This window comes from Arvicanthis niloticus, chromosome 9 (assembly GCF_011762505.2).
Source record: "Arvicanthis niloticus isolate mArvNil1 chromosome 9, mArvNil1.pat.X, whole genome shotgun sequence".
Lineage (NCBI taxonomy): Eukaryota > Metazoa > Chordata > Mammalia > Rodentia > Muridae > Arvicanthis > Arvicanthis niloticus.
Window position 1 is genome coordinate 67,848,914 of NC_047666.1, and position 5,917 is coordinate 67,854,830.

The following is a 5,917-nucleotide window of genomic DNA, read 5'->3' on the forward strand; positions in this document are numbered from 1 at the left end:
GGAATACTATTCAGGTATTAAAAATAAGGACATCACTAATTTTGTAGGCAAATGAATGAAATTAGAAAATATTCTGAGTGAGGTAACCCAGACCCAAAAAGACATGCATCCACTGATAAGTGGATACTAATTCTGCCTCTTAAGAGCAAGGATTAAGAGCTGGGATAATAGAAATATGACACTATGTTCCATCCGATATCATTGGCTTTTCATTGTTCAAGATGATACTGACTTGAAAAAGTTAGGTGGTGGATGGATATTAAAAATCCTGTAACTTCTTTCTCTGCTCAACCTAAGACATGTTAGAAACATCAGTCATGTTCATTACTGTTTTCAAGTTTTTACTCTCTTCTTAAACGGCTTCATACCTATCATTAAAATCTCGAGTCTTGGTTCAGTGAAATAACGTGATTTCATCCCAATGCCTATGCTTTGGATAATGCTTTGGAGAGAAAAATCTCACATCTTCACTCATCTAAAGTAGGCTCACAGTCTTCAGTCTCTCCTGGGACATCTAGCACTAAGTCCGCATTTACTATGCTAACTGCTGTATTCATTTTGGAACATATTCAAATCACTGTCTTTCTTCTTAACCCATACTCCACTGTCAATCTACTAAGTCTAGGTAGGCTCTTGCCCTGGTTAGGAGAAGGAATGAAAGCCATGTGAAACTTTCTATCCCACCACCCCAAACATCTATACATCGGTTCCTGTTACCTTTTCTGTTTATTACCACTGAAACCATTGTACTTTCTCCTCCCTAGTAACACTACTACTAGTAGTTAATGGTGCTTTATGGAACATAATTTCAGCAGGATTTCTTAAAGCAGGAAGTATCATTTAAGGAATACCATGCCAAGAATAGCAAAGAGCCAGCCAGAGAGGAAGTTATAAGATGGACAGTTTGGGGCTGGTGAGATGGCTCAGCTGTTAAGAGCACTGACTATAGTTCTGGAGATCATGAGTTCAAATCCCAGCAACCACATGGTGGCTTACAACCATCTGTAATGAAACCTGATACCCTCATATGGGGTATATGAAGACAATTATAGTGTACTTACATATAATAAATAAAAACCTTTGGGCCCAAGAGAGCAGTGCTGGATCGAAAGGGAGAAGGGAAGGGGGAAAAAAGATGGACAGTTTGATTTTTATCTTTCACTTTTTTTTTTAAAAAATTTTGAGGAATGGTCTCACCAAGTTGACCAGGTTAACCTTAAATTTACTCTATAGGTCAGGCAGGCCTTAAACATACAACCTTCTAGCTTCATCTTCTCAAATAGCTGGGAATACAAATCTGCAGTACTATGCCTCACTTACTCTATAGTATTTTGCATCTTTAAGGAAGTTGGTAATTCATATTTTTCTTCAGGTCTTTGGTGATTACTAAGGGTGGCCTTAGACTCACACAGATCCACCTGCTTCTGCCTTCTGTGTGCTGGAATTGAAGGTGTCCCCCATGATGCCCAGTCATGCCTTTAGATTCAGCTTTGCCAGGAGCCTGACCAAGCACTGGTTCTCTCTGGATAGGAGTCATAGGGAATCATTGGTGGGGGGGTGGGGGTGGGGGTGGGGACAAAATTTAGTTTTGTGAAAGTAAAGGCTGCTTGCTATAATAACACTTAGTTTTCTTGGCTAAATTACTCTGAGGCCATAAGCTGCAGGTTTATGGTAGTTAACACTCAATTGTTAAAAGCAGGGGGATTAAGTAAAGGATTTATCCCTTCTTTGGTCAGGCTGCCAGGAGCTCTCACAGACTAGGCTGGTTAACTCTTTGTGAACTAGAAAAAAAGAAAAAAGAAGCCACTCATACAGAAAACACCACACCAGATGAAGCAGAAAATGGCTACATCGCCTTTCTTTATTGCTTTCAGCCTTTTATATCTTTAATAAAAAAAAGTCCTCTGTGTAAGAAAGAATTACCACATCGATAAAATGTTACATAAAGGTGAGTCACAGAAAAACGTTGATATTAAGTTTAAAGCAGTGTTTCATTCTGTAAGCTCATTATAAGTTCAAAGCAACAGTTTCTCATGGCCTTGTTTTATCATAGGCACACCTGTGGCTTCATCCTTGGACCTGAATGCTTTTCCTTGAACACAATTTTGTTCTAAGCCTATAGTTCTTTTTGATGTAATTTTGAAAGATCATTGTATTTCTTACTAATGCAGCCTTTACTTACTATTATGAGGCATAACATATTCGAGTCTTGATTTTAACTTTATTACATCTTTCTAACAAAACAACTAAAGCTATCTTTTAAAATTTTCTTCCTAAGATCAAATCAGGAATTCTATATCATTAATTCACCTAAACAGCATTAATTCATGAAAGTTCATCTGCATATTGATCTGCAGAAAAATTTGCCCAATAGGGTAGGCTAATGCCCAGGAATTATATTAATTTAATAATGACAGGAAAGGCATATCAATACAAGAAGCGATCCTGGGATAAAGGATTTCATCTCGGAGCCTTGGTTCCCAGAGCTCATCCATCCTAGATCATGTAAAAATGGCAGACCACCTCAGGAATGTCATTTGCTAGCCTTAGGATCTCCTAGATGGTTTCCAACACAGCAAAAATGAGGTGATTATTCCCAGTCCTCAATATCTTTCTTCCCAGATAGAAAAATATCTAGCTATCTTTGCTTCTTCATAACTTCTTCTATGTAGGGTATTTACATCACTATGAAAGGAAAGCAGGAGGCATATAATTAGAGAAGAAAAGGGATACATTGTTAGGCTTAGTGTTAAGTGATTAATTTAGACATTGAAGTTGAAGACAATGAGAAATTGGTTAACATCTTATTGGAAGTGAATGCCGTGGTGTGATCAATGTTTTAAAAAGAAGTTGTAATGGACATTTGAATCCTTGGGTGACATTCAATGAAAAAGACTTTTTACTCTATGGAGCAGCATAAAATCTTGGATAAAAATGATGAGAAGATAAAGATTATGGGGTGTGTGAGATGGTGGTAATTATCTCTCTTTTAAAACAACATACTTAGCAGTGCCCAAGTTGAAATTAGTCAGGAAACAAAGAGGTTAGCTGATTGTTCTCTGTGTCTCCCCTCTAATTTGAATCAATGGAAATTCAACAGCTATTCTTTCTCAGCCCACACAAACACATCACAGATTTATGCCACATCCTCTAGTGCTTTCTCTGGAATGTCTCTGGGTGACTACAATTCATTTCTTCACTTCACATTGGTCAAAACTGTAAGTCCTGCAAACACTCAGAGCTGAGTCTAGTGTGATGCTTGTATATGAGTGTCCCTATCTATACCATAGGACAAAGTGACCTGGACAATCCCAGGCTTCTCACATTACTGGAGTCATCAGGAGATGAGAACCTAGGCCCTGAAGGCTATAACAGCCTAAGTTTTATATCTGCCCTTCATAAGCCAATTAAACAAGCATGCAATAGTGAAAGGCAAGGGAGGGAGGTTTGTTCAGTGTGAACACATTGGGAAGAGGGACAAGAAGGTTCCCCTTCTTACACCTAAAGTTCACCTTTCATGTTCTAACATGAGTTTAGGTTTAAATAGAGAGCCAGAAGTATGTGTGGCTAAGCAGTAGGAATCCACCCATCATCAATGGACTCCTGTCTTTTCTATGTGGAAGTCTGACATGTTTTCAGACCTGGAGACCAGTTCCTCCTTTGGCTGGCACTAGGCTTCCTTAGCCTTTTCTTCTCCTATCATGAGCTAGAGAAATGTCCAATGTCTTTGGGTACGTCATGTCAATAGCTTTATTCAACAGGGGAGCACACAGTATCTGTTTAGAATAGCTCAGTTACTGTGAGGAGGTTTACACTTATGGGTACGGGAGTCCTGACCTGAAACAGACATAAACCCATTCACAAGAAGACAGCACAGACTGCTTTGTGGGGAGCTGAGAGGAGGGAGGTGAATTCGGCTGTGGTGGGCAGCTCTCTGTGGAGGGTAAGCCAGTAGACACACAAATGCTCTGTTATGGTCTGCCTCTGGTTCAGGTCTAAGCTAGGAACTGTACCACAGGTTCTTGCTAAGTTAATTATATACATGAAACTCTACCGTTCTTAGTAGAGGGTCAACTTGGTAGATACAACAGCTGTAGATCAGAGTTTAGAAAGAAAGCAAACCATGCATTGTTCAGAAGCGTCTGGAGATCATGAGTTTTGCTTTCCCACTCCTTGGTTAAAATACATCAGCTAGAAGGTAATAAAATGGCCAGAATGGAAAACCTGCCCTTGACCAAGCAGAGTAGGAAAATAACTTCATTGATTTATGGGTTGTTCCGGAAGCATCAAGTGTTAACTGTGGAAAATATTTGACTTGCCCCGTATGAGTAATGTTGGCCATCATTCCTTCCACTGGCACACACACCTTGAACAACCCAGAATTTCACCATTTGCCACCTCAGGATTATTCACAATTTTCGTGTTTGAAAAGGGTACCAGGATGAGAAATAATAAAAATTTAAATGTCAAATGGACAAATTGAAGGATATTTTCTGTGACAGATAAAAACACAAAAATCAATAACAATAGTAAATAAATAAGAAAATAGTATAAATTTTGAGTGTGACATAGGTGGAATGAATCCCGGAAGAGAAGTTAGAATTGGTTTTATAAAGATAATAAATGTGACCAATAAGCACTTTGGACTTTGCTCTTCATTGGACAACAGCAAATATTTGAAGAAGGAGAAAGGATAACAATACCTTTTGGATGTGTTCCTTATGAAAAGATGAGTAACAGAAAGGAGCTACAGAAGTGGTATTGCCACTGGGCTGCTGGACCACTCCAAAGCACCACTGCTTTAGTTTATATGATGAAAGCTCAAAGTTTGAGAGAGCATTTGCATAGGCTCTTCTCTGCGTTTCAGCTTCTGGGTGTTCACCTGTAAATGCTCACACTGTCCTTATTTCTGCTTATGTATGGCTCTGGTGCTCCAAGAATCTTGACTGCTCAGGAATTCCACTTTACATATAAAAACTGTCTCTACCCAGCAGCCTGGAGTGGAGGTTGGTGATGTAGGTTTTGGTGAGGGTAGGGCCATATGGGGTGAGAGAATGTGGGGTCGAGGGGTTGGGGGTGAAGAGCTGTTCCTTATTCTTGACTACTGGTCTTCTCCTCTGTGGTATTAATCATGATGACTGTGTAAATGTTAAGCTGAGCTCTTCTCTCCTTCAGGCAGAAAACACGAAAATAAATATGTGTCCAATTGAAAAAAGACAAATTTTATGAAGAGACAAATAATTCTGGTTGGATAAATATAGTGAGGAGCAGAAAAAAAAAGATTATAATGGTTAAAAATTTACAACCAGACTTTCAGGGTTAAAACTGGCTCTGTCTTAGAATCTCTGTCCCAGTCTTGGGAGAGCTGCTTGATCATTCTGGGTTCCAGTTTCTTCATTGGTGATTAAACAGCGACACTATGTGTATGCCTGCGTTTCATTACCGCAGGAACATAGCGCAGATCCAACCTAAAGCACTGCACGAATATTAACACATCCATAATACTACTCATTTGCATTATTGTGGAGATGCCTTCTTCCCTTCCTTACTCTAAGTTCTGTCTCTTTTATCCTTGTCTTTTCCTTTCTTGGCTGGCTTCTGTACCCTGGGACTGTTTCCTGAAAATGTGTGTGTGAGAAGGAAACACTTGGATGACCTCCATGCCACCAGTGTCCTGACCGACCTCCACACCTAAAGACTAGCTTGGCTTGATATGAAACTCTAGGAAGATTATTTCCTTTAGATTTTAAAGGCACAGTTGGATTTAAGAAGAACTCTATCATTTTCTCTGCTCATTCTGTGACTCCTCATATACGTCAGACCTTTGGTGAGGATCCCCTGCCTCCCTTACCCACTCTGTCTTACTGCTAAACTTTAGAGGCTGTTCCCCTACCTTTCCTCTAACACTTCTGGATTT